The sequence below is a fragment of the Dicentrarchus labrax genome, unplaced genomic scaffold (assembly GCF_905237075.1).
Source record: "Dicentrarchus labrax unplaced genomic scaffold, dlabrax2021, whole genome shotgun sequence".
NCBI lineage: Eukaryota > Metazoa > Chordata > Actinopteri > Moronidae > Dicentrarchus > Dicentrarchus labrax.
The window spans coordinates 14,368,375-14,387,923 of NW_026136710.1; the positions used below are offsets into that span (position 1 = coordinate 14,368,375).

General features: G+C 42.6%; 1 protein-coding gene across 1 annotated transcript in view; it reads right to left on the bottom strand.

Moving 5' to 3' along the window:
* Positions 1-19,549, bottom strand: part of bcr (BCR activator of RhoGEF and GTPase) — an 83,126-nt gene that overhangs the window by 59,735 nt on the left and 3,842 nt on the right. The gene's annotated exons all lie outside the window — the stretch shown is intronic.

The window sequence follows — 19,549 nt, forward strand, 5'->3', positions numbered from 1 at the left end:
CTGTACTTAAGTACAATTATTAAGTAAGTGAAATAATTCATCTTGATAAGGAAAACCTCCAGGTTTCTCTCACAACCGCTACTTGGCAGTAAAAATTGGAAAATAAACATGTGTAAGTCGACAGGCACGCACAAACTGACACATCGTTGTCAGTGCAACAGAGAGCAATTGAACGATCTCACACCCTCTTCAGCTGCGCAGCCAAAGTAAGTAACCTTTTAGCACGGAGTCACAAGCCCTTGGCAATGAGCCTGAAGCAATACCGAGTCAACCAGTGGTCAAGGACGGACAGAGAGGGAGAGAGGGAGAGAGAGGCGGAGTGAAACCATTATCCATAGAGAAGTGAGACAAAGGACGGCGGGGGGCCTCGCCACACTCGAGTGACAACAAATAATAGATCCCCTCCCAAAAAAACGGGACAAGACCCAGGAGTGACCCACTTTTCACTGTTAGTAGACCAGTGATACTCTCAACTGCACATCGAAACGATCAGCAAGTCACCCATAACTGTGTGAGGCAGTAGGTGTGTGTGCGTGTATGTGAGAAAGATGAGAGAAAGATGTGCGTGTGTTTTGGCAGAGATAGGGAGGGGCGTGGGAAAGCAGGATGGGCTTCAGTTCATCTTCACCTCTCTCTGGATCTCTGGTCAGCGGTGCCCTCTCTCCCTCTTTTATATCTGTCTGATCATTGCAACATCAGCTGTGAATGAGCTACAGCATCAATTAATAATTATTTTAGTCATTAGGTAACCTCCTGTTTATTGTTTTGATTAATCTGCTCAGTGATTAATCTATGAAATTTCATGTCAAATCATCAAAACTGTAAAAAAAAAAAAAAAAAACTGAATATATTCCATTTACAATGATATAGCACAGAGAAAAGAAGCAAAGACAATCAAGTAGGTAGCAAATAGTCAAACTATTCACAAAAACGCTTTTTTTTCACACAATCCTTTCAGCTAAATCCAGTCTGGTTAGTTTTTTGCCCTTTCAGCAACATTTTGCACTTATCTGTGCACCTTGAGAGCAACCTGAGAGGTATATTGCCCATGAGAAAAAGACGGTGTAGAAATAATAAACAGGTAAGGCAGAGTGTGAGTGCCTTCCTGGGGTGATTCAGTCTCTAATTGGAGCCATCAATAACACAGCACACAGGTCTCACAGCGATATCGGGGGAGGGGGGGCTGACAATCTGCGGTCCATAAATTCTCTTTTATGGCACACATACAGACACTCTATCTGTGTCTGTGGGCCTTTCAAATGAACAACTTTGTCAACTCTTTATGTTGTCTGAGACAGCCATTATCCGCTGGCCATTTCTAAAAGACATGATACATTTAGCATGAATAGAATTATCTATTTTTAACAACTTAGGCTGGGAATGATCATTTAAATTAAGTTTTAATATTAAGTACATTAAAGTAAGGTATGGTAACTTACTCATGTTGTAGCTTTATTATTTGGACACAAGAATCCCAGCTAAAAGAGTTAAAAGAACAATTGTATCTTTGATATCTTCCAGGTACTTCTTGGTTATTAATACTAAATTTGAAATTTCTGATGTTATTTTGTTGTCTAAGAAAATGACAATAAAACAATCTTGATCTTGATCTCCTTATATCTTAATAGAAAAGTCCACAAAATAGCATTTTAAAGGACCAGTGTGTTGGATTTAGTGGCATCTAGTGGTATAGTTGCAGAGTGCAACCACTTGAATACCACCGAGCCTTCCAATGGTGTTGGATACACTATGGTGACAGCGAAACTCATGAAAAATCATGAAACGCCCCTATCTACAGACAGTATTTGGTTCGTCTCATTTTGGCTACTGCAGAAACATTGTGGTTCAAGATGGCGGCTTCCAAGGAGAGACCCTATCCCTGTAGTTAAAAAATAAACTTGATCTAAGAACACAACAATTCCTACATACATACAGGCGATTATACACTAATGAAAACATACCTATGAACATTATATTCCATTTCTGCCAAAAGATCCTCCTAAATGTTACACACTGGACCTTTAAAGGGACATGTCTGGATTTAACTATCAAGAGGAATATGAAAAGGTCTACCACTGCCGTTCAACAGATGTGACTGAAATCCAAATTAGTACCTGCATTATCCAGATTGTTTCTTTAAGAACCATATGGTACCCAGCCTTGTTTCGGTTGAGTCACCAAATGGTACATGTCTTAAACATGCTTTAATAGGTTTTGCCTCAAGAGCAAAATTAACTCTCAGTCTGAAAATACTTCACAGCACTTCTTCCTGTGGCAGTCGCTCTTATGACTGCAAGCCTTTTATGGTCCTTTCTTCATTACTCATCCGATGAGTTTATTTAAAAATCTGTTTTGCCCTCTTTTCCGCTGTCAGTTGATGTTCCACGCCTTAAAATTACCCTACCAGACTGAAAATAGACTCATTCTCGTTCAAGCAAACATGGATGAAGACATGCATCTCCATATATACAAACACTCATTTGTGATGTCCCATCCCTGCTGTCCCCTCAGTCAGCTGTTCCGCCTGAGATCCATGAATCAGCCAGCGCAGACAAGATGAGTGACTTTGACATCAGTGTCAAAATATAGCAGTGCTGCCTACATCTGACTTAAAAGCATTAGCAGAAGCATTTCTGCGGTCGTCCAGCCTCGACCACAAATAAACTCAGATGTAAAAACTATCCACATTAATGCGCAAAGTGAACATTGGCCAGACAGAAGTTATTACATGAAAGTCATTAAATCCTCCGAATGATGTCCCACTCTGCACTCTTCTTTGGTGCACCAATCCTGCTTTTCACTTCAAAACGTTATTATTCACCCCTGTGGTTCACAAATTTAACAAAGTAAAGTCTAATAAAAATGACTAAACATTAATTACATTGCCAAAGTAGCCATGCTGTAGAAAGGGAAATTCTGGCACTTTACACCTTTGTTGTCGAGATTCAGGACTCATGACTCCAGCTAAACAATATGCATTGGTGCGCTCAGCATAAGCCTCCGAACTTCAGGGATCTACTTGTAAGGAAACCACAATATATTAGTAGACACTGTGTAAAAGGGTTCTGGAGTTAGTGGAGACCAATATAGTGCACTTTTCTTCAAAGTTAGAAAGCAAGACTTTGTTTTCTCCTGTATTTTCTTTTTTTTATATAGGATTTATATAGGCAACAATTTTTGCTCATCATCTCCCCTCGAATCCCGCCCTGCTTCCACTTTAACATGAGTTAAAAATAAGTTGACTGAGTGAGATGGCACTTTTTGTTTTGGAGAAAGGAGATAATGGCTTTTTACTGGCAGATAGCTCTTTTTCTCAAGAGGTCTGGCCTTGAGACTAAAACAGCAACAGAAAATGGCCCACAGTCAATACCAATCTATCCACCTGAATAGGATAACACCATTTAACCTGGATATAGCCACTATTACATTCATTTTAACCTCTAATTCTCTAAAATATACTGGCTGTAGTTGTGTGTGTGATGGATTGACATGTTTCAATCGTGACATTCTGAGAAGTGCTACTGTAAGAGTCCTTCAGACCCCCTGCAATACAATTAATGTGTTTTGAGTACATGAGCACACACACATCTGACTGGTTTACAATATCTAATAAAGAATAGATGTACGCAGCAGCACAAGAGCAAAACATAAGTAATGAAAGTAAGATAGGTTTGCAGATTCATTGCAGAATCAGCTGCATTCATGTTTAATCTTTCTCCTCAGTTGGAGAGGGATGACATAAGCCAGCTAGTCTCTGATCGCCAACACAGCACATGAAAAATGAAACGCTACATTGCCAGCTAATTCACTTACGTAAGAGCCTCAACTGAGATGTGAATTTAAAAAGTACACAGTGAGAAATGCAAAGGATAAACACAAAGAAGCATCCAGGCAGGAGGCAGAGAAAGCAACACAAAATGTCCATATCTTACGGTTTGTAAGTGCATCTTGGATTGTCCTTTGTATATACATGAGTACATGACATAAAACCTTAACTACATTGCAATTATTCTAGTATATACTCTAAGCTTCGGGCCATTTTTCATATCACAGTGGATTTCCCAGACGCCCTGTGAAGAGTTCTTCTCCCACAAATCATCTTGTCTTTCGCACACAGACACACTCACAGGCGGTGGAGATTTAGTAACTATGATCAACACTCCACTGACAGACGAAGGGATGTAATAGTCCCGCAGTATTTCTTGCAACATGCCACTTTGGTTTAAATCTTGAGTCGCACTTCCCTCTTCATCACACTCATCACTATTGTTTCCAGCTCATGGTATGTGTGTACGTACAGTAAGTCTGATCTGAATCGGCCAGACACACACACATGCATTTTGTCTTTCTTAATCTCGGTCTCTTTAACTCTCTGGGTCTTGCCTTCGCATGCGAGTGACAGTTAATGCACTACCGTTGCTTTTCTGTGACTGGCCTATTACTGGGCTGACTGACAGGCCAATCGACAGCAGGCTAAACAGCATTGACTGGGGGGCAATACATGCTAATCAAAGCTAACAAGAACCTCTCCTTTCCCCTCACATCCAGGAGACTTTAACTTGCCCAACAGCCTCCCCTATAATAACATTTACACTGTATTTGCTCTGCTTTTTTTTCGGTTTGAGAACAACCTGATCATGAGGTTAGAATATAAACACATACCTTCACCATTTGCCAACAACTTAAGGTTACGAGCTCTCCACTTTAGCCGTGATTTATTCTTGCCATGCTGTTAATAGGATAAACTCGCTATGTTTGCTTAAAAAAAAAAAACCACTACTTGGTGGTAGATACAGGACTAGAAGTGTGTTCAGACTGAAAAATACTTTTAATAGCATACAAAGTCAGTGAAACAACACAGGTGGACACAAACAGACGCAAATGCACTTTAGGAAACGCAAAATGACTACGAGTTGAAAATGGAAAAGATGTTGTGCGTGTAACGAGGCTTTATGACTCAAGGTAATAAAAACAATAACATACGAAGGGATCTGGGGTGCAAATAACACATACAAGCTGGAGTTCCTGTTCAGTGTCTCAGCTGTTACATCTCCTCCACCTGATCTAACGACAGTAAAATCTCACATTACAGAAGCTAAAGACGTTTTAAGCTTTAAGTTAATTTGGGCCAAGAGAGGGCCATTTAAGTTTAAGTCAAGACCACGGTGTGCTCTGGACTTTATGTACAGTATGTAACTGTAGTAACAGTGAAGCTCTAAGTGACAAATTATACAATTATCCGTCACATGGCTCCTGTTTTCACCAAGTGGGTGAGACGGGGAGGGAAGACTGTTTCACTATCTTTGAAACGTGAACACACTCACACAGACAAACATGCACACCAACACACACACACACACACACACACACACACACACAAATTAAAATTAAAAAAAACTTGCTTGAGCGCTCACCCAAACACACATCCTTTAAACTAACACATATGTTTCTCCCTGTAAAAGAATGGAGACCTTGAGGCGAGATACCATCATGTGTCTGTCAGAGGAGAATCTGATTCTCTCGGAGTTTTTCAGTGAAGCCATCCCTTCACTTCGGCAGGCTAATTCAGTTCATTAAAGCAAATTGTGTCAGTGTTAAACGCTGGAAGTTTCCACTGTGTGAAGCACTGCGTCTCCTCACACAGTCAAGCCATCTGTTTGGTTTTCTGGAAGCGTTCTTTCTTCAGGAGACAGAGCAAAGATATGGCAAGTTGCTGGATGCTGTTTTATGTGTTAAAACTACCAGAGTAAAGATCATGCTTGTAATTGAATGCACTTTCAAGTTATCATTGCACTATAATTGCGCCAAGCCCAGGAAGAAGATGTGTGGATCTTTTTTCTTCCATTTTCAAAAAAAAAGTGTTTAGACAGAAAACCTTTTGTAATAACATAGCTTTTAGTGGTGATTCACAAATTCTTGACAATGGGTTGCAGCTGTGCCATTGCTGGTGCTGATGAAACTGCTTGCTTTGTTCAGCTGCAGAAAAAGCTTGAAGACAGACTTCAGCATGGTGAGAGCTTGTGTGAGTGATGGGTAATTTCAGTCACCACCAGGGTACGGTCAACTCACACAGACACGGGTTCAGCCATCTTCTGCAGAGAGATTTATTGAGGTCTTCTGATGGGCGCCCTCACCATGGATTCACTTAAGTAATCAATACAGTTATGAATATCTCTTGGCGTGGCACTATACTAATAAAATTATTCCACTTTCCTCTGGCCCAGGGAGCAGACAGAGGGCACCACAGGTCCCGGTATAGATCAGTGCTCTCTGTTTTCAATACAAGCTCACTCTCAAGACAAACTGGCAGAAACACACACACACGATAAATACAAGAGCACATTTGTGCCCACACATTAAGAAACAGACATCAACAGCAGGGAGTGGCATCCCCTCTGTGGCCAATAACACAGTGCACATGAGAGAAGAAGCTTTCAAAGAAACAAGGACAGCATTTCCACTGAGGGACCCGCATGTTGTTTACATTAGTGGGTTTGCACTACCAGGGAACGCAACTAAAGAGCGGCGCTTGAGTCGAGATCCCATGACAAGGCTTGAAGCAGGAGGAAGTGTGTGTCTAGAGTAAATAGTAGCCTACTGGGTGTGAGGTTTTCCGCAATGTGTGTGCACTATGCCAAAGCTTCTCTGGTGACACAGGGATTCCTTGAGATACCTTGTCCTCTGGCCGCTGTCCAATCCCCTGCAGAGAGGGGGGTGGGGACAACACCATGTCAATTATTTGTCACAGCACTGCGGCTGCTCTTTATCCCTCTGAGGATATTCAAACAGCGACTCTGGTGCTTCTGGGAACGTCCAATCGGAAATGAGTCTCTCACTGTGGGTGTCCATTTAACTGAATCGGAAATTATCCTCAATCCAGAAAAACCTATATCATTTTTGCACATTATATCTAAACAGAAATCGATCACTCAAATCAATTGAGAAAATAAAACACAAACAAGAGTACAAAATAAAAAAAATGACAAAAGCAACTATTTGGATACCTTTTGGTTTGTGGAGTAGCAAAGCCTCAATGATCTAGCTTGTATAGTCAATCAGATATTTGCCTCCATTTCACATATTATGTGACTAACCTAAATTTGTTCTGGCAGATGGAGCCACATGACTGAGCATATAGCCAAGCCTACTGAAGTGTTGTTTACACTGCTGTGTATACTGCTCATCATCTGCTGCTACCCGACACTGCTCGTAAGTGACTGTTTAGGTGCGTTGAATTGTAAGCTACGAGAGTATTTACAGATTAAAGTCGGAGCCTGGTGAAATCCAACAACCAAACTTAATAGCGGCCAATGTTGTGGTAAAACAAAGCACTGTAAATACAAAGAAGTTTCACAGTGGTGGGAGAGTTATCGTGTTTCTCAGTAATTCCTTTGTTGCAGGTGATAGTGAGTTTGTGAGTCATGGTAGTAGCAGCAGGACTATTCTTTGGAGATGATCAGGTCAGATGATCATGTTGGTGTGAGAATGTGCGCGTTCATTTGTGTGAATGAGGTTGTGTGTGAACATAGTAGGCCGATTACAGGGTGGGGACCGAGGAATATGACACCCTCGCGTCACGACAGTCAGTTTCTAGTTTTGCAACAAGTGGGCTACAGCATCAATAATGGATGACGCAGAGAGGGAGTAGGCAGGGAGGCAGAGTGGTGCGTGCATGTGAGCCCTTTTATCAAAATTCAACAGTCAATTAGTGGGTATGTATTCAGCTCTTCGTGTGTATGAGATGGTAAGTTTGTTTCTACTAGAATCTGTATTTGCATTTTTGTGTATGTATGTTAAAGGGAAGAGGAGGAGAAGTGATGTATAACAGACACACAGTACAAATTAGAAAAATACATTATGCCAATATGTGTAGGCAATGGGGCTGACTGCTAGGTTTTGAAGTTTAATAATGTCTAAAACCTTCCTCAGGCTTTATAGTGTTAGACAGAACACACACTCACACACACACACACACTCGCAGAGCACAAATTCAACAAGGCAAGCTACTGTACATTCTCCTCACAGATGCGACAGGGAAAATACTTCTTGAGTTGTCACTCCAAGCCAATCACAACCACTTCGCCCTGAGCAGGCTCTGCCATTTATAGGTCTATAAAGTGGGCCAAACGACAGAGAGCTGCAGTGACAATGACACAGGAAGATATGTAAAACTGGAGCACTCAGAGAGAGAAAAGAAGAACGTAGAGAGAAAGAGCAAAGAGCTGACAAAGAATGAGAGGAAGAAGACGAAAAGCGCAAAAAAGCTTAGTTAAAGGAGACCGTTTTGATCATGTGGACACCATGTGGACGCTACAGAGGAAGCTCCCAATCCCACAACAAAGCAGCACATACGGAATCACTTCATATTCTCTTCCTCCAACATTCACAAACAGCTCTGTCACTCAACTCTGTGCTGTTAACGCAGAGGAATATATTCAGTGAAATCGATATGAGATGATCACGGTTTCCAGTCAGCTGGGGATTTGTTTGACATTTTGCACCCAAGTGTCAAAGGGTTGTTTCTCACAGTCCTGGTCTGAGTTGTGACGTGCTAATAACACGAGCATGGGCTTATGATCAAGTCAAATCGCCCACTTGGCTTATAGCCATCTCAGCCCAAGTATCAGCCCAGAGTAAACGTCACACGCCTTCAGTATGGCCTCGTTATCTAGCAGTCAGGGCTATTTGCACAAGGTTTCTGTTCAAGACTTACAGATTGCTGGCCTAAACAGAAAATTGCATAACTCTAGGGAGAAACTATCCCGCCGAGTTGAGCTTCTGCTTCATTTGAAATCCACACTATGTTATCTTTACCTTGAAAATGTGTGTTTAAAGTCATTTGCTGTGGGCACAGGTTGAGCTGGACTTGGATTTCTTGTCTCCATTTCGCTCCCGGGTTAGGTACGTAGGAGGAGAATCAGGCAGAGAGAGTTACTGGTTTGGATTCTGCCGTCTGTCAGAGGAAAATAGGTCTAACAATGGACTGAAACAGAAACTGGCTGTGAAAAGACTCGGCATTACAGATTTAATGACAGATTCGTGCAGATGAGTGATTTCCATTCACATTTCTGTCAACCTGCACAGGATCGCCTTCAGATTGATCTAAAGTCATTAGAATGGATCTGATATAACCGTGATTGCTTCCGAACTGAGAGGCAACAAATTAAAACCCTAAAGATAGCATTCACGGGCTGTCCGTGGTGATGTGCGCTATGCGTCTGCAGATAAGTGCAGCCTCTCCGCGAACTCGAAAATCAGTTGTCATGGCCAAATTGGGCTTAAAATCAGCCTTTATGTTGTATAGTGTGCTCCAGGCTGAAAGGCATTGAGTGAAGGAGGCAGGCGGAGAGAAAGAGAAATGGTCAGGGGGATAGAGAAAGGGATATTAAGTGACATAAAAGAGATATCGCAGAAGGATGGATGTTACCGAAGGGCATTCAGAGAGGAGATGGAGGAAGGGGAGGGAGGCAGATCGCAACATGAAATCTGATCTTCCCCAGGAGCCTACAGTTATCCAGTCCCTCTGCAACTAGCGGCTCAACAAACAACAGACAATGAAGGGAGCCAGAGTCAGAGAAAGCCTAATGGAAATCTCTTCACATCTGGTAAAGTGGGCTTTTTTTTTTCAAATTTCTTCTCCATGTTTTTTGACATTTAACAAATGTCTGTTCCGACAGGACAGATTCTGCTCTTTCTCGGACCAGAGCCCAGTCAGTCTCTTCAACTCCTGTCTCATCCTACCATCTGTGCACCCATCCTCCATTCAGCATCTACATTATCTATCCTGAATCCATATGCATCTGTTGGTTCCTTCATACAGAGTCATGTACGACTTGTACGGATCTGCGTGACAGTAATTGTTGTGATTTACATTACTTTATTATTTTTATTAATTTAATTTTTAAAAATGTTTTTTGCCTATTAATTACTTATGTCATCCATCATTTTCTTGCTACTGTTATGACACTGAAATGTAAAAACTGTTATCTTTGAAAACTGATGAAGGCAACATCCTTGTTATTTATTATTTGTCTGTCACCTTGCAGCAGTCTTTTTGTGATTTATTACATATTATATACTTGACCTCTTTCCTTCCCCAGTCCTGGTCCTGTCCATACCTATTCCATCAAACACACAAACCTCCATCGCAATCACTTTCACAGACTCTTTTCTTCATTCACACTCATTTTTCAACACTTCTGTGCTTCTATGTGCAGGACAAAGCATCTTCTGTGCATCCTTCAACCCAAGACAAAGTGTGGAAAAGTGCTGAGGAGCGACAGTTGCCTTGTCCCCTCCTAAAAAAATGCACAAACTGAAAAATTACAGTTTTACAGCTTGTTTACAGCCGTTTCCACCGGTTCTGGTCCACAGCCCTCACCAAACAGAAGTAGCCATTTGTAACGTTAATCAACAGCCAGCTACTTAACTCATTTCTTTGATAATGTGCTATTTTTATTGCACAGCTACCTCAGTATGCAGTCTGTCTCTCACACACAGCAGGTTTACCCCCAGAAACCTTCAACACACACACATCTCCACCTCTAATAGCCCAGGCAGACCGAAACAAGTGCCATTTATTGAGCAAACTCATCCAGCTGCTCAGTGCAAACACAGTCCAATAACAAAGAGCTTGAGGGAAGAGAGAGAGAGACACACTCACAGAGAGGGAAAGAGAGAGAGTTGACGGGCCCAAAGGAGGGAGAAGGTGTAACAGCAAAGGTAGATGAAGGACTGGCTGGCTGTAATGAGTTCTTTGCTTTGTTGTGTGTGTGTAAGTTAAGGTTGGGGGTTGGGTTTGGATAGTTGGTTCCATGTCTTGGAATTTAGGTTAAGATATAAGTTTCAAGGACAAATTTGTCTCTCTCTTATTTTATTGGCTAGCAAAGAACAATGCATAGTGCCTTGAGATCGCAGGCTTCTCAATTTTAGTCGCCATTGATGGCACTTTTGCCAGTGACCAGCGACTTTATCAGCTGTAACGTAAATCCTGAACGTTAATCCTGTACGTAACTTGCTGAAAGTTTAGAGAGTTCAGCTTAGAGACAGAACCAGGCTATAATGACGAGCTTTTGCAGTTGAACAAGACCAACAGAGTGGTGAATCTTTCATAATGAAGAGCTCTTAGGTTCAATCTGAAGGTGTCCTATCAATTTCCGTAGTTCGCCCAGTAAAAGATCTATATCTTATCAACAATTCAAACTTATCAGCTTAATAGTTCTAAATCAGGAGTTCCATTATTTGCAAATAAGTATCTAGTGGAAACTAATGTGAGCTTAAGTTGGGAAGTGATTTCAATATGTCCGATTGTAGCTACACGTTTTTCTGCCTATTCAGCCAGAAGACCTTTAGGTATTTTAGTTCTAGTTATTTTTTAACTTCAGTTGCTTACAAATGTTTAAAGCAAATTGGATGCGATGAGGGAATTCGAAAGGATTCGGGTCTGAAAAGCGGATTCCGCACTGGATTCGATAAAATGCCATTGAACCCGCATGGTGGTCCAAGCATTGTGTCTGCTGTGATTGAGTACGAGACACACACAAAGAGTGAGGAGAGAGAGTTTGCATGCATGCGTCCTGTCTGGCAGAGGGGAAAAACAAGGTGTCTCATCCTGTAGGCCTTCATCATCTGCAGCTACAAAAAGCTAATAAGGTCTGAAGCGCTTCCTCCCTCTCCTGTAGCCTTTCAGCTTCTGCTGTAGAAACGACTTTGGGCGTTTTTCTGTCCCCACAGAAGTGCCCTGATGAATTCTGTGCTTCTCTTCTAGCAGACTAAAAAGAGAGGGAGTCCCCACACTGGATATTACAAGCTCCCAAGTATTTAATGAGGAAATGTTCTGACTATCAAGGACCAACCCCTGGGTGGATGTGAACACTACCCACCATCTCTGCTTCTCTTCTATATCTAGCATCTACACAATCTGCTAAACAAGCTAAGACAATGAAGTGAACAATATGATTTCATCTGTATTTCTTTCTATATTGAAATAAATGACAAACTTAATCAAAATGTTCATTTCTCTACACTGTGCCAATTTACCATGCATCTCTACAGACAGGTACGTGATGCTTCCTGTTGTCTGCATCCATGATGCTCTCGATATCCAGGATTTCAAGGACAGTCAAGTTAAGGACAGGGAACACTGCATCCCACGTACAGCTTAACTCTCTGATCCACAATCCTTACCACTGAAACTAAACCGAGGTTAACTCTGTTAAAGTCAACTAAACCCATTTTCCGAAGAATCATAGGCTTTTAACTGTCTGTCCACACACACACACACACACACACACACACACTGAACATACGTGTGCAAGGAGTGCATGATGGACGGACATAAGAAAGAAACACAGACATGTGCTTAAAATAGCTGGAGGAATAAAAGAGAGAAAACAAAAAGACTAAGAGAATCAGCCGTGCAGGCGCAGGGGAATAGCCTCGGCAGTCCATACTGTTCTGTAACAAGCTGGCCGGCTGCTGACATTTGGCATTGATTGTGTTGTTTTATAGGCATTCGTCAGTTAAACCCCTATTGGACAATTACAGAAAGAGCCTGCTTGGTCCTGCAGGGGGGGTCGTGACTTTGATCTCTCCCAGCTTTTCCCCTTCGCTTGGTGGAAAACCCGCGGAAACAAAGACGGAAAGGTGATGCACCTCTAATTGGCTCCAAGCTAAAGGAAACGAGAAGCAGCTGTTTGAGTGGAGCATGAATGCAGAGATATACTAGATAGGGAAAGAAAGGAAAGGAAATGGGAAACGACAGGGTAAGACGCAGAAAAGGACTAATAAAGTGGTAAAAAAGAACTTTAGGGAAGAAATGAGGTGGGAAATAAGAGAATGCCTCATTAAATAAAAGAAAAGCTCCATTTAATGCATGTTAATTTTCTAAAAGCCTGGAATATCTACACACTGGAGTGCAGGAGTAAACACTAACCACAAATCACACATTATCATAATTCAGTGAGGAAGCAGCAGTTAGTGTATGCTGTACTTTATCCCTGTTTTGCACCTAAGTTTTGTATTAGGCAGTTATCATTTATGTAAAACCCGAACCGGTTATTTATACATGCCCAGGATGGTCTCTCAGTAATGATAATCCCTGCTGTTATATATAGGACATCGTGCATTAGTGCTGTATTGAGTGAGACTGTGTTATATGCGGGGAAATGGTAATCTGATTGTTAACCAGTTTCTAATTCCCAGACTAAAGAGTGGAGATTAAGGCTTACATGTTTGCATGACTAGACAGGTTTCTGCTGACCTCTAATCTAAAGGAAAGAGTATCATTAGGCCTTTAGTTGTACCTGTGTGCTACAAGGTTTACCTCAATTTAACTCATATTTCATAACTTTTTTATAAACTTGCCTCTTTAAGGATCCCGTGATGCACTTCTACAGTATGTGTCTTTGTTTTTTCCCCCTGAGGGCTCAGATCATGTCTGAAAATACAGCTGTCTTCAACTGGACAGCAGCAATATATCCTGTATTTAAATTTGATATATCTTTAGTTCTATGTTAAAAAGAGCGGTTCAGTATTGCACTTACACAAAGTTGGGAGACTACAAGAGACAGACTGAGGAAAAGAGAAGCAGAGACATCTTGACATTTAGTCACATATATGGGTCAAAAGCTAAAATCACTGGATTCTATGCTTCCCATGATGCTGACTGGTTAACGTCCTTTCAAACAAATTTTCTCAGACTTAACAGAGCTCCTTTTTTTGTGTGTTGCACTGTTGACTGTGTTACATTCCCTGTTAGTAGCAAACTTGACATGTAAAATAGGCGGAATGCTCCTTCAATGTCCAGAACAGAGCACCAGTAAATCTGGACAGATTCTTTCTAATGGGCCTTTCTGATATTAATCTTCATAGACGCCACTTTGCCTTGTGGCTTCAACCATAGAGACCATAAACCAGGTCTTTCTTTCCACTCCAACCCCCCCAACCTTTAACCCGGTCCCTTAGAGAGCCGGCTGTGATTAACAACCCATGCAGCTAAGCTAGAATACATAGGAAAACCAGCAAACACACAGCGGCAAGTACTTACACCACAAGGCCAAAAAGCCTGTGGTGAGCGGTTAGCGGTGGATGCTAACTAGCACAGTGTCCCTGCACTGCAGCCAATCCAGATGCCAAGCTCAGCGACTGCGACAATGTGGGCCATGTTACAGAGAGCCAAGATGGCCACCGTTCAACAGGGCAGGCAGTCACACACAGGGAGAAACAAGTCACCAGAATTTACGTAAGGGATTTTCCAAGTTTTTTATTTTTATTTTTTTTCTACAAGAGCTGTCGGTCACCAGAGGAAAGACTGTGGCTGGATGTTTGGCAAAAAGAAGTACACAAGCACACACACAAAAAGGAGAAGAAATAAACAGAAGCAGGGAAGAGTAATTATCCTTTGGAGAGCTGTAAGTCTGTGTTTATGTGTGTTTGTATTCGCATGTCTGTTTGCAGGGTCCAGTCATGATCATCCAATCTGCTTCCCTTCAACCCAAAAGGTTAGCCTAAATGCCAGAAAAAAATCTCCCCAGGCCTCAACCTAATGGACAGTGGACACACACACACACACACACGCACACGCACACAGGCACACGCAAACACACACACACACACTCCTTAAAACCATTTTCCACACAGATCAAACACACACACACACACACACACACACACACGCACACGCAGAGGTCCGCCTTTGAGTGTAGGGCTGAAACTGGCAGCCCACAAACCGAGCCAGGCAGTTTGACTCTCGCTGGGTAGCTGCTGGAGCTACTCCACCCTGCTGCCCGCTGCCAACCGAGCAACGCCACGGCAGCCTCGCTGCCAGGCTGGACATCTACTGCAGCAACAGGAAACAAGACTGAAACACACACTAACGGGGGAAACACTTCTATCCACATTTATAAGTGTTTACATGTGAATCATTCAGCTGGGGATTTTTTGCCAGAACATTTTGGAACATCACTGTGTAATTTAGTAATTTTGTATATTGTGGTGACAGAACTATTTGAATCTTATCTTTCTATTTATGTTTTCTACTTGTTGTTACTGCAATACAATTCTGCTAAATATATTTCATGAAAGCATAAAGTGCATGAGCAATATTAGAGGACTGATAACAACTAACTCAAATCCTTGAATGACTCACTTTTCCACTTCCTCCAAAACTGATCCCAGCCAAAGGAACAAAGGGGCCGTTTTGTGCCTGTATAATTGGTCCGAGCAGGTTGCACCAGCCCAATGAAAGGCTGAGCTGAGGACCCAGCTGGCAAGAAAGGCAGATCTGCCCCCACTTCCCTCCCTCCCTGCCCCCCTCCCCAACTCCACCTCTTCTTCTTACCCTCTCCTCTCATTTCCACCACTCAGGGCATAACTGTGAGCCTGCAGCTCCTATGTGTCTGCTGAGGTAACTCAGACTTCCACTGCCAGGCTCACTCAAGAGCACAGACTGAACAAGTCTTTTTAGGAGCTACAGCCCCCCCCCTCCCTTCTCCCGCTCCCTCCCTCAGTGTGAAAAGGGGGTCATTGTGCCACACCGGACTACTGTAAAGCATGTGGAGTTGGCCGGAGGTACCACAGACAAAATCTCTCTCAGTGTCTCGTGAGCCGTCTCTCCCCATCATTCCTTTTCATCCTCCACCCCCCCCAGCCCCACCTCCTTGCACACATACACACACACACACACGGCAATACATGCTGAATCACATGGTGCAACCAACGAAAGGCTCAGGGAGGAAGAAACATACAATGCCTCAGATCCTCTGGCATCGCAGCCGCAGAGCGTCACCTCCACTCATCGCCCGCTTCTTACAGGACTTCGCTCAGAAAAATCCTCGGAGACAAATAAACATGAACTCATGAGTATGACACTCAACTCTGATTTCCTCGGAAGTGAGCGTGAGTGTACGTTTGACATCATGATGTTGAGCAACAGATATATATTTAGCAAAATACCCAGAAACACACACAGAGCCTTCCACTGTTCTACTAGCAATTTTCAAATGAGTAATTTACTGAATCAGGTTGCACCGTTAAAACTCGAAATGTCCTAGCAATTCAAGACTTTACTTTATAATACCGTGTAAATCAGCTAGGAAACATTTATAACTGCCAATCCTTTGTATTACTTTGTTTTACTGAGACATACATATGTATTCAAATCAGATCACACTAACCTTTCAGATGTCAGTGTATTAGGTTATTTAACAATCAAAAATCTTTTCACAGAGAGAGTAATGTTTCGACCGTATTCCATAGTATCTGTTTTACTCCTCACACTAAACAATAGATGCGTAACACTGGTTACAGCGTTGGATGTGGGTCTCCAGTCTTTCCTGAATGAAGCCAAATAAAGCCCCTTCCCACTGTAAAGTTATTAAGCGGATGAACACATGCACACCAAAGACTTCTGCAGGTCGAGCTGGCTAATTTCTGGTCTAGACCTCCGCTAAGTTGAAAAGTGGTGCACTTCCCAGGGGGATTCCCCTTAACGGGTCCTGCTATTGGCAAAGTAACAACTAAGGGCCTGTCCACACGAATACGCGGCCTCACCCAATACGGTGTCGTTTCGAAAAAAATCTTCGTAAACACGGTGTCGTTTCCAGAAATATCTGCGTCCACACGGTTTCACTGAAAACGACCCAAAACGCAGTAGTACATATGCCAGGCCTGTATGTGGTGCTGTGACGCCGCCACACCAATACACTAAAACCGGAAGAGAAGCCATGGAGCATGCGCTGTTTACAAACAAGTAGTAGTAGTCCGCTGCAGTTGTTATGACGCGTCTAGCGGCGGCGTCTGAGGTTAAAGGCTAGAGAGGCAGGGCTTATATGTCATCGTTTCAGAAAAAAAATCCGTTTTCGCCGTCCAGACAACTCCGGGCAATCTCGCGTTTTCAGATTTTCCCACTCTGGGACCCATTTTCAAAAAATACAGTTTTCACACCCCGAAAATGCCGTATCCGTCTGGACGCGAGGCCGATACGATAAAGTATTTATCCGGATTCGAAAAAAACTTATTCGTGTGGACGGCCACTAAGTTTTGTATCACTCATTTTGCTCTACGATTCACTTTTTTCCCCTCTCTCCTCCCCAGCTATTCAATGGGTCAGTTTGTTCTAGTGGCATTTATACATCTAGATAGTTTGAGCTTTTTTGTCTATGTTTTGTACATGTAGCTGATTGGATTTACACTTTTGGTGTTCACAGCATCTCATAGGCAAATAGATAATCCACAGAACAAGTCTACAATTCTCATTTTTTAACCTCTACCCCTAGATGTCTTTTTAACCTGCACATTACCAACACCAGGCTTCCTGGGACTCTAAATCAATCAGCAAAACTATTCTGGCTCAACCCACATGTGCATTAATATGACATTTTGATGCAAAAACATATTTCATCTATAAAATGATGTGATAACCTTCGGACCTGAGAATGTGAAGAGAAAGAGAGCATATGGTTGTACCTGCCTAAAAATATGACCGCTGACAGGAACCAGCTGAGGGAGGTGGAGGTTGTGGACAATACAACCATTGATGCTTTCTCAGGTCTGTCCTGGTTTGGTATCCCCACCCTCACTGACACAAACCCACAGGTATTCCCTGGTTTAGTGGTAGATTTCCCTTCAAGTGAGTGAATCAATGGAAACAGCATATGGGAAAAAAATGTTTGGTTACCGCCCATTTCATTACAGAAGGTAGTGAAAGCTCCCTTTCTTCAATGAACTGACCTCGCTGGAACTTTCAGTGGGCATGTGGGGTTTGGTTATGATCTTAATTCACCTTTCTACAAATCTGATAACTACAGTTCTGTGTGTGAGAAACACTTTTATTTTCATGCACATTTCAGTTTTTCCCACCATAGACCTTACTATGAACTTTTTCCCATTTTGAAATCACTCTTTATTTAAATGTTCTACATTTAATGAGAACATCCTTCACGTTCGCAGGTTTGCTCGCAGCAAGAGATGAAAAATTGAGTCACGGTGATGTGAAAGGGACTTGTCAGTCGTCTAACTCGGCACAAATGATCAAACGCTTGACAAAACATTGCTCATGTTTGTTCAGTTCAGTTCAAAAATGAAAAGTTGGCAGCTGAAGGATGTGCCTCCAAACATGTTTTGCTATTTTCCCCCCACTTGCCAGGCGTCTCCGCTTTCCCACTGAACAACACTCGGGGGGAGATATCTTTATTTGAATCTCTCACTCATTTTGTCATTCTGTTTATCTGTCGTAGTCACAAAGACCTACTCATCTCTGCTCAGCATGTACACTTTTCATCCTGAAAAACCCCCCAAACATTAAATAAACAAAACACACCATGAAGCGAATACTACTGTAGTTGGCATGCAGAGAAGAGAAGAGAAGAGGAGAAGATATTACTATAGATCAGATGAGCTCTGGCAGATGGTGTGACTCCTCCAGAGCTCAACCACTGGCAGGAAACATCCTTCGTTCATGGCCCTTCTGACCATTATCCCAAGTTACAACACAGCTTCACATACGTACACACCTATCGCTGGAGGCAAAGTAGCCTCGAGGTATAAGCGCAAACATCAAGCGTGTGTGTCCTTGTGTTTGAGCCCTGACTCCGTGTGTTTCTGTTACGCAACGGGAGAGTTCTTCCCATCTGTGCCTCTCCACAGCCCCCGCATCCCTGCCCAATGAAGCGAGAAACGACATCTCTGCCTTGCACTCTGCCTCCCTCAGTCTTCCTCACAACACCGTCCCACTCCTCATTATTATCATCCGCTGCGCACCGAAAACACACTCTCAAACTCTTCTTCCCTTAATATCCTCTCTCGGGGGTTCTGGTTGGCTTAAACTCTACACCGTGCAATATTCGTTGTTATCACCACCTTCCCTGTCAACATCCCGCCCCGTCTGCCCTCGGCTTAAACCCCAACTAGAAAACGAGAGCACTCTGCAGGGTGTCTAAACCAACATTTTACTTCTTATGCTCAAAATTCCAGATTATCCTACTAAATGCATTGCCGTCTGCAACCCCACCACCCCACCCCACCCCTCCTCCATGTCCGTCCCTGCTCTTCCTGCTCGCCTAACTCCCCACAGGGCTCACTGTTGTGGAAAAGATGTTAAAACAAAGAGAGCAGACAGTGCAGCGATAATCCTAAACATAGCAGCTGGGGAATTAGCCAGCCATTTGCTGGGGACTCACTATCTGGGTTTGCTAACTATGCACAATCTTAATTGCTGTTAGTGCTCAGAATGTTTGCATTGTACTTCACTGTGGATGGTGTTTGCCCATTACTGGTCATCAGTGGAGCGAAGGGTAATTAAAAGGAAAGATTTCACTTTCACTGCAAATATGTATGTTTTTTTCTTTCCTCCGGACAGGATGGGATCCTGTACTTTGATGATCACATCCTGTCTGGAAAAACATTTTCGTTGATTCCACCAGGACCAGTGTGTCAGTGGCTCTATTCAAAGAAATGAATTATAGATGCACAGAGACCTGTTTAGGATATTTAGGCAATGAGCAGGATCGGGTTTCAGACAGTAACGCTACCCAGAATGATGACAATGTGT